The following is a 10,627-nucleotide window of genomic DNA, read 5'->3' on the forward strand; positions in this document are numbered from 1 at the left end:
GGAAAATTAATGCACCGTGGTCCTGAGTTGTATGTGGGTAAGAAGGGGAAGGGAAGGATCAAAAATTGATTCCTGGGTTTTTGGCTTAGACGACTAGATGGATAGTGTCCCTACTTACTAAGAGAGAAAGCTGGGAAAGTCACAGGTCAGATCAGGAGTCCTACTTTGGACATGTCAATTTTAGGTGAGTTTTAGACAAAAAAAGTGGAAATGCCAAGTAGACATTTGAATATGTAAGTCTAAATCATGGAGAGGCAAAAGCATCAATCTTTGGTGGTATAAAGCTGTGGAACCAGATGAGATCATCTAGGCATGGAAGCTAGAGAGGGCCAGGGATGGAACCTCAGGGCACCACAGTGTTTAAAGGTGAGGAAGCTGAGATTGAGAAAGAGTTACTTACTTCATTATAAAATGCAAAGTTATCTAGAAAGATTAAGTAAAAATATGTATGTTTTGTAACTACCTGATAAAGACACTCAGTAGTTGTAATTTCTCCCGTTTTTTTAATCCTCTCCCCATTCAATGACTCCCACCATCCAGATATAATTAACAAATTATATCCAAGCTTCTCTTCTTTCATTTTGAAATGGGAAATTATACATCCTGCACCTACCTGTTCATCTTGAGCACCTCAACTCCTGCTCTTCCTTAGATGACAAGTTTATACGATCATTATCATACATAGAGAAAATCCCCAGAAACAAAAAGAAAAAAAAGTAATGGTCCACAATTAATCTAGATTCTGTACATCAGAATTAGGTTCAGAAAAGCACAAAACAATGTGGCTTAAATGAGAAAAGAATTTCCTTCTTTTACACAAAACAGGTTGAGAGACAGGTAGTGTGGGGCATGGGATGGAGGCTGCAAGATGTTGTCAGGGACCCAGACTCCCATCTTTCTGCTCTGCCATCCCAATGCACAGCTTCTCTCCTCAAGGTCACCTTTGTGGTTCAGATGGCTTCCTGAGTTTCAGGAAGAAGGAGGAAAAGCTGAATCAGCATTTTTAAAATTGACATACAGTACTGTGTTAATTATTGCTATACAGCAAAGTAATCAGTTATAGATATATCTAATTTTTTATATTATTTTTCATTATGGTTTAGCATAGGATACTGAATATACTTCTTTGTGCTATGTAGTAGGACCTTGTTGCTTTTCCATTCTATATATAAAAGCTTACCTCTGCTAACCCCAACCTCCCACTCCCCCTTGGCAACTACCAGTCTGTTCTCTATGTCCCTGTGAATCAACATTCTTTAAGAACCTTCCTTAAAGGCCTGCAAACCTGTTCACCTGCTAAATTCGGTCATTATGTAGTCTTAGAGTCACAGCTAGATGCAAGGAGTGACTGGAAAATGTAGTCTTTAATTTTTTGTCCCCAGTATACCCAGCTAAAAGCCAGGGTTCTGTTAAGGAATAAGGAGAGAATGGATGTTGATAGGCCACTAATAGTCTCTACACAATGTGTTTATAAGACCAGTATCAACTAGTGTTTTTTATGGAATAAACCATTTCATCTTTCTCTTTTAATGATTAATCCAATAAAAAGATCTATCCCTGACACGGCCATACTTTGATATACACAGCCATACTTTGATATACACAGCCAACTTTGATCAAGTTTTATTCTACCAATTTCAGTAAATTCAACATTTATGGACCATCAGTGTTGTATGAGGCATTGCTTAAGGAAAGTAAGAGATACAAAGATTTACAAATCCTCACCTAATTTACAATTTTATTAGAAAAGAAAAATAAGGACAGAAATCCTAACTGCAATAGGTTGCTATAATAGGCATATAAATTAAGAAATCTGGGAGTTCAGCACATAATGAGATTCATTATTCTAGAAGGCTTTAAAGAAGGTTTAGTAAAAAAAGATACATATGAATTGGGCCCAGATGGATGGACAAGAAAAGGATATTTCAAACGGAGACAGTCATGTCAGTAAAGTACAAGAATGCTTAAGGAACAAGAGAGATTAATTTGAACATAATAGTATTTGTACAAGACATAGTACTATGTCTATTAATAATAAGCCTTGATGTGTGATCTACTATGAGCCTCCTTGCCTTCAACATAATGAACTTTCTTATTCTCTCATGATTCTGGGAAGTGTTTGGAAATTGCAAGATGGGGTTGGGTGATGGGAGGATACAATCAGGATAAAAGAGGAGTGGGGCATCCTTTGTCCTTTTTGGCTTCCAGCCCCTCACCTCTGGCCATGCTCCCTTCCCCAACTCATGTCCTGGGAATGAGCCCATCCAGAACCCTCCATGCCCATAGATGTGATGCAATACAGAAGCTGCAGACACTGCACTCGGTGGTTCTCTCTCAGAAGAACACAGTACACAGTCAGGCACATAGGATTGCAAACACATTGTGAATAAAGACTCGCGTGACTCTCGTGAAGCTAAGGTGCCTCCTCCAGAGAGGACTCAAATCATCAAAGGCCTTTAATGACACCTTAAGTTAGGAAATGGGGAGTGACAAAAGGCTTTCAAAACAGAGGGGCAACAAAATCAGGACCATTACTTGTAATAATAATTCCAACAGCATTGACTCGAAAAGGAAATGTATTCACTCTGTTAAGAGACTCCATTTTGTCTAGTTAACTAAAGCAGAAGCTACAGCTGTACTGAAGGAGAGTGACAACAGGTCAGCAGCCCATGATCACATTGCACTGTTGCTTTATGACGGTGTTTGATGGCACAATTGTTTACAACCCGCTGCTTTCTTCCCTGCCTTATCATTAGTGTTACTTTAGAATAATGAAGCCTGTTCAATCCATTAACTCCACTAACATTTGATCTCCCCATGGACTGAGGTTAAAAATTAATTACTCTTCCAACATATTGATTACATGACTATAAATATAAAAACAGAACTACAGAGCAACTAGAGGGACCTTTGTTTAAATAGCATGTTTGCTCTATTTAAAGGAGAGAATTAATGTTGAAGCACCTTCCTGCTAGTGGAAGAGGAAAAGCGACCCTAGAGTGCCATCTAGTGTTCACAATATATTTAAATACAGTGAATCCAAGAAAGGTCTGGTTTCAGGTACTGTGTGCAGCTTCTTTCTGTTAGAAGCTAGGCAACATCTGACTTTTTTTTAATTGAAGGATAATTGCTTTACAATATTGTGTTGGTTTCTGCCAAACAGCAACAAATGTCTGACTATTAAAAGAGCAAATTCTTCCACTGCCTTTACTGCTTGTCGTCTGAATATAGTTCTCAATTTTAAACAAATACTCATTTTGGTACTTCATCGTGACAAAGGCCTCAGTTCAGCTTCCAGGGAGTGGTGTGTTAATAGAACTGGAGGGCACAGTTTGCAGCTTTGTATCATCCCTCATACAACTCTCTGTTTCTATCTTTCTAGGAAAAAGTTGGCCCTAAGATAGAGCTAGATTTTCACTCTTCATCTCTTTAGCCAGTTTCAGACTAGTTTAAGACCATTTATCTTTAACTAGTTTCAGACTATTTCACCTAATTAAAAGTGAACTCATAATATTTCGTGAATTAGAGGATGAATAGTACGGAAGAGGTTAAGAACTGGTGTTAAAGTCTCCTGCTGTGGAAATTCATTGTTACTGAGGTGGCTCATATATCAGAGCACTGCCTTTTGCAGACATTAAAATTCACTTTGTTTCGTGTCCCTAATACTGCCCAGCCCTTGGGAAGCACGAATCTGACATTATATTAGGCAATTCACACTGACCTAGTAACTCAAAGCAATCATCACTGGTAACTTAAAGTGACTACACTCCAAGTGAAATAGAGCCCAAGGTCACAGTTGTAAATCTTGCCACAGAAAGGCCAAAGATTATAATCTTTATGCCAAGTGCTGCAGATTCCTTTCTGCTGAGCAGAGTCATATTTCAAAGCCTTTACTAATTTGAAACCTATAGGCGGTTGTGACAATAGCAGATATGGCTTAGATGACATCAAACACAAATTTTAAAGAATACCGGTAAATCAGTGGAAAAAGGGCAATTACATTTATTATAGCTGAGGTTGAGATTTTACAGTGCTAGCTTCACTTTATACTGAAATTGATTATCATAACATTTGTGAATTGAGAGGCTAACAAATAATTGAATCGTGCTTAATTAAGAAGGTGTGTGATCCTGTTTCAGTGTATATTTATACAATTTGCAAGCAGACTCTGAGTTTGCTATGATTATTTGTAGACTGGGAGTTTTAATTCATTTGGAGCTTTTTGCTCTTGCAACCAAAGTCAGAAGTTTGATCTCTAAACAAAATAGACAGCTTCAATGATGGGTCCCTCTAGGCATCTTATCAATGTTTCCTCAGTGGGCTTTGGGACAGTGATTGTGTTAGTTGGCCACTGCTAAAGAAAAACTTTTTAATTTGTTGTTGTTCAACATTTATTACATAAGTAATGTATGCTTTCTGTGTGTAAAATAATCTCAAGATGTAATTTTTTAAAAGGTAGCATTCTTGCAGATTCTAGCAATCCTCTCCAGTGCTACCCTGTTAAAATAGATGCTCTCACTTCCATATTTTCATGCCTTTCATAGAAATATAAACATTTATGTTGATTTTAGAGCTTTTAAACAAAAATAGGATTATGCTATGTACATAATCTGCAGCATGACTTTTTTTTTCACTTAGCAGTATAACACAGGTATTCTTCTGGCATATAGCTCAGTCTTTTTCATTGCCTGATATTTTTTAGAATGGGTATTTCCAAATTCACTTAATCATACGCTTCTTCCTAAGCATTCAGGTGGTTTCCAGGTTTTTTGTTTTATTTAGCATTACAAACTAATGCAAAAAAATTCTCACACATATATACCAGCCTTTTTATCCTTCTAGGATACAGCCCTAATTGGGCAGCCTCTAATATCATGTAAAATATTTGCAGTTGAAAGAGAAGTTTTCTCTTTTGACACACAATAAATCTGTGCATGTTTCATAACAAAAAGACATGACACATTTGCTCTAGATCTGAAGTTCTGGAGAAAACATTTAAAATGGAAAAGAACAAATCTTTATGTTGATATTAGGATCCTCAATGTACTCTCTCCCAAAATTACATTCTATGAAGTGATTTCAGAAGATATAACAACATTAAGTTCTTATCACTGCTCTGTAATCCCGTTATGAGTTAAGTAAAAATCTAAACAAAATGTTCTTGGCTCAGCTACTCCTGAAAAGAGCATTTCAAAAAAAAGTTATTTCAACTTGTTTTTCTGAGAAGAGGACTAACTTGAATGATAGGAAGACCGCTAGACTTGGAGTCAGAGAATTAGGTCAAAGGCCTGGCTGGGTCACTTTTTAATAGCCAGTGTTTATTGAGAACTTACTATGTGCCAGACATAACACATAACGCTTTACATGGATTAGCAGATGCACTCTTCACAGTAACTTGATGAGGTACATACTATCATTATCCTCACTTTACAGATGAGGAAACTGGAGCACAGAGAGTTAAAGAACTTGCCCAGGATTGCATAGCTAATAAATAGTTAAACTAGGAATCAAACACAGGCAGTGTTACTCCAAGAATCCATGCTTTTAATCAATGTTCTATAAGTGGGTAACCTTCAGCCCTTTCCTTCCTAGGATTTAGATAACTTATCTGAAGCATGAGGATAATAAACCTATTCTACCTATTTCCCTAGGTCATTTTGAGGAGTGAGATCATTATATGTAAAAGTCTCAGTAAGTTATAAATCATTACAGTTTTCAATTTCTGGTTTTCAGAAATGAGAAAGATGCTGCTGCTGCTGCTGCTGCTTAGCAATGTCCACCTCTTTCGTAACCCCATCGACCGAAGCTCACCAGACTCCTCTATTCATGGAATTCTCCAGGCAAGAATACTGCAGTGGGTTAACATTTCCTTCTCCAGGGGATCTTCCCAACCCGTGCATCAAACCCATGTCTCGTGCATTGACAGGTGGGTTCTTTACCACTGAGCCACCAGGGAAGCCCGAGTAAGATGCATCCTAGGTTAAATTCCAAAGTAGATGTATCTTTTCAACAGAAGTGTTTATAGTTAGATAAAATCACCTGGCATTGACCTTATAAGACAACTGTACTTTAAAAGTGGGGATGATGACCTTTAGATACAGAATATAAGTATAGCATGTGGAATGCATAGGAAATCTCGAATCAGAGATTCAGACCCAACACTGGTTTGACCTCTTACCAACTTTGTGACATACGCTCTTATTCTTCAAACTTCCCATCTGTAAAACATAGTTCCTATCTCACAGGTAATGAAAGTAGCATACCTGCATGTGCTTTGTAGAAGTGAAAGTGAAACTGAAGCCTCTCAGTCGTGTCCAGCTCTTTGTGACCCCTTGGACTGTAGCCTACCAGGCTCCTCCCTCCATAGGATTCTCCAGGCAAGAGTACTGGAGTGGGGTGCCATTTCCTTCTCCAGGGGATCTTCCCGACCAGGGATCATATCCGGGTCTCCCGCATTGCAGGCAGACGCTTTAACCTTTGAGCCACCAGGGAAGCCTTCCAAACAATAAGCTGTTGTTTGTATTACTGCCATGTCAAGGAAAACTAATATACATGTAGCTCACTCAGAACAAGAAGAAGGAAAGGGTGCCACTAGTGGGGAGTCAACCCCAATTGCCTCAGTGGCTCAAAAACACTGGAGACACAGCAGGGGAAGGAGAGGGTGGGGGGAATGGGGAAAATAGCGTGGAAACATGTACATTATCATATGTAAAATAGGTAGCCAGTGAGTATTTGTTGTGTGACACAGGGAGAGCCTGAGTTTGATGACTGTGGCTTTTGTTATATTTTATTTTGCCAGCCACAGTTGGCTGAGGCTATTGCCTTGATTCTCTGCCAATCACATGGAAATTATTTTTTCATTCCTTTTTTTCATTCAAGTACCAATATATTTGTTGAGCATCTGCCATATGCCCAGCATTGTGGCATTCATAATAAACAGTGGGAATACAATGTAATCTAAATAAAGTCCCTGTTCTGATGGAATTTACATTCCAGTTGTTTAGTCGCTTAGTTGTATGCAACTCTTTGCAATGCCATGGACTGCAGCCCACCAGGCTCCTCTGTCCATGGGATTTCCCAGGCAAGAAGAATGGAGTGGGTTGCCATTCGCTCCTCCAGGGTTCTTCCCAGCCCAGGTATCGAATCTGCATCTCCTGCAAGTCTCCTGCATTGCAGGTGGAGTCTTCACTGCTGAGCCACTGGGAAGCCCTTACATTCTAGAGGAGATATATGAACAAAAGATAAACAAATACACAAAAAATTAAACCAAGTGATAAGAGCATGGCCTACGTGCTAGAAGGAAATTAACACCATATGTAAGAAGATTGATTGGGAGAGACCCACTTTGGATGGGGTAGTAGAAATAAGGATGGCATCATGAAGATGGACAAGGGAAGACAGATTTAAATTCTAAAGAAAGTGAAAGTGAAGTCGCTCAGTCGTGTCCGACTCTTTGCAACCCCATGGACTGTAGTCTACCAGGCTCCTCTGTCTAAGGGATTTTCAAGGCAATAGTGCTGGAGTGGATTGCCATTTCCTTCTCCAGGAGATCTTCCTGACCAAGGGGTCGAACCCGGGTCTCCTGCATTGTAGACAGACGCTTTACCATCTGAGCCACCACCTGCAATTCAGGAGACCCAGGTTTGATTCCTGGGTTGGGAAGATCCCCTGGAGAAGGGAATGTCAACCCACTCCAATATTCTTGCCTGGAGAATTCCATGGATAGAGGAGCCTGGCAGGCTACAGTCCATGGGATTGCAGACTCAGACATGATTGAACAACTAACACTTTAAAGGCAGAACAGGTGTAACTTGATGGATCTGTTGACAGGTAAAAGGAAAGAGAATTAGAAGATGACTATGAGTCTTCTGCAATAGACGATTGAAAGAACTGTGTCACTATTTACTTGTTCATACGTAAGATATTGGAAGAGTGGTTGTGGAAATCAGGAGTACCATTTAGGATATGGTGATTTTTTTTTTTAAATTTTATTTTTAAACTTTACATAATTGTATTAGTTTTGTCAAATATCAAAATGAATCCACCACAGGTATGCATGTGTTCCCCATCCTGAACCCTCCTCCCTCCTCCCTCCCCATACCATCCCTCTGGGTCGTCCCAGTGCTCTAGCCCCAAGCATCCAGTATCGTGCATTGAACCTGGACTGGCAACTCGTTTCATACATGATATTTTACATGTTTCAATGCCATTCTCCCAAATCTTCCCACCCTCTCCCTCTCCCACAGAGTCCAAAAGACTGTTCTATACATCAGTGTCTCTTTTGCTGTCTCGTACACAGGGTTATTGTTACCATCTTTCTAAATTCCATATATATGCGTTAGTATACTGTATTGGTGTTTTTTCTTTCTGGCTTACTTCACTCTGTATAATAGGCTTCAGTTTCATCCACCTCATTAGAACTGATTCAAATGTATTCTTTTTAATGGCTGAGTAATACTCCATTGTGTATATGTACCACAGCTTTCTTATCCATTCATCTGCTGATGGACATCTAGGTTGCTTCCATGTCCTGGCTATTATAAACAGTGCTGCGATGAACATTGGGGTACACGTGTCTCTTTCAATTCTGGTTTCCTCAGTGTGTATGCCCAGCAGTGGGATTGCTGGATCATAAGGCAGTTCTATTTCCAGTTTTTTAAGGAATCTCCACACTGTTCTCCATAGTGGCTGTACTAGTTTGCATTCCCACCAACAGTGTAAGAGGGTTCCCTTTTCTCCACACCCTCTCCAGCATTTATTGCTTGTAGACTTTTGGATCGCAGCCATTCTGACTGGCGTGAAATGGTACCTCATAGTGGTTTTGATTTGCATTTCTCTGATAATGAGTGATGTTGAGCATCTTTTCAAGTGTTTGTTAGCCATCTGTATGTCTTCTTTGGAGAAGAACACATAACAAAGCCACAGTTATCAAGACAGTATGGTACTGGCACAAAGACAGAAATATAGATCAATGGAACAAAATAGAAAGCCCAGAGATAAATCCACGCACATATGGACACGTTATCTTTGACAAAGGAGGCAAGAATATACAATGGATTAAAGACAATCTCTTTAACAAGTGGTGCTGGGAAATCTGGTCAACCACTTGTAAAAGAATGAAACTAGAGTACTTTCTAACACCATACACAAAAATAAATTCAAAATGGATTAAAGATCTCAACATAAGACCAGAAACTATAAAACTCCTAGAGGAGAACATAGGCAAAACACTCTCCGACATACATCACAGCAGGATCCTCTATGACCCACCTCCCAGAATATTGGAAATAAAAGCAAAAATAAACAAATGGGACCTAATTAAACTTAAAAGCTTCTGCACAACAAAGGAAACTATTAGCAAGGTGAAAAGACAGCCTTCAGAATGGGAGAAAATAATAGCAAATGAAGCAACTGACAAACAACTAATATCAAAAATATACAAGCAAGTCCTACAGCTCAACTCCAGAAAAATAAATGATCCAATCAAAAAATGGGCCAAAGAACTAAATAGACATTTCTCCAAAGAAGGATATGGTGATTTTTAAAAGTCTTTAAGCCAATCAAATGTCAAGTTGAAAGTGTTAACCCAGAGCACAAAGGCAAGTTCTAGACTGAAGGGGAAAATCTTGGATGTCTTTTTTCAGGGGAGGGATGTCTTGACAGTACTGAAAACCATAGGGATCTATATTAAGCTGTTGAATATTACTTTTGCCTTGGTTATTGATGTATTAATAACAGAAGTCTGGAAACTATCAAGAATGGAGTTTTTAAATCCCTATTAGTGAAATTTCAGGAACACTATAATCCTCAGGAAAAATATTTTGGCCAGAAATTGAAACAGATTTCTTAGACTCTGGAAAGTTATGCCTATGGAGTGATCTGCCATTCTGGTTGGGATGTGACGAACTGGAATGAGATCGAACTTGGACCAAGATGGACCTGGGTTTGAATTCCAGTTCTCTCATCGTGAAGTTATGTGGCTTTAAGAAAGTTTCTTGTCCTTTTCATCTTCTGTTTAATTACCTAAACAACAAAAATTAAAATGCCTACATTGTAGTTCACTTCAGTTCAGTCGCTCAGTCGTGTCAGACTCTTTGCGACCCCATGAACTGCAGCACGCCAGGCCTCCCTGTCCATCACCAACTCCCAGAGTTCACCTAGACTCATGTCCATTGAGTTGGTGATGCCATCCAGCCATCTCATCCTCTGTTGTCCCCTTCTCCTCCTGCTCCCAATCCCTCCCAGCATCAGAGTCTTTTCCAATGAGTCAACTCTTCGCATGAGGTGGCCAAAGTACTGGAGTTTCAGCTTCAGTATCAGTCCTTCCAAAGAACACCCAGGACTGATCTCCTTTAGAATGGACTGGTTGGATCTCCTTGCACTCCAAGGGATTCTCAAGAGTCTTCTCCAACACCACAGTTCAAAAGCATCAATTCTTCGGTGCTCAGCTTTCTTTATAGTCCAACTTTCACATCCATACATGACCACTGGAAAAACCATAGCCTTGACTAGATGGACCTTTGTTGGCAAAGTAATATCTCTGCTTTTGAATATGCTCTCTAGGTTGGTCATAACTTTCCTTCCAAGGAGTAAGCGTCTTTTAATTTCATGGCTGCAGTTACCATCT

This window comes from Bos mutus, chromosome 4, assembly GCF_027580195.1.
Source record: "Bos mutus isolate GX-2022 chromosome 4, NWIPB_WYAK_1.1, whole genome shotgun sequence".
NCBI classification, from domain to species: Eukaryota; Metazoa; Chordata; class Mammalia; order Artiodactyla; family Bovidae; genus Bos; species Bos mutus.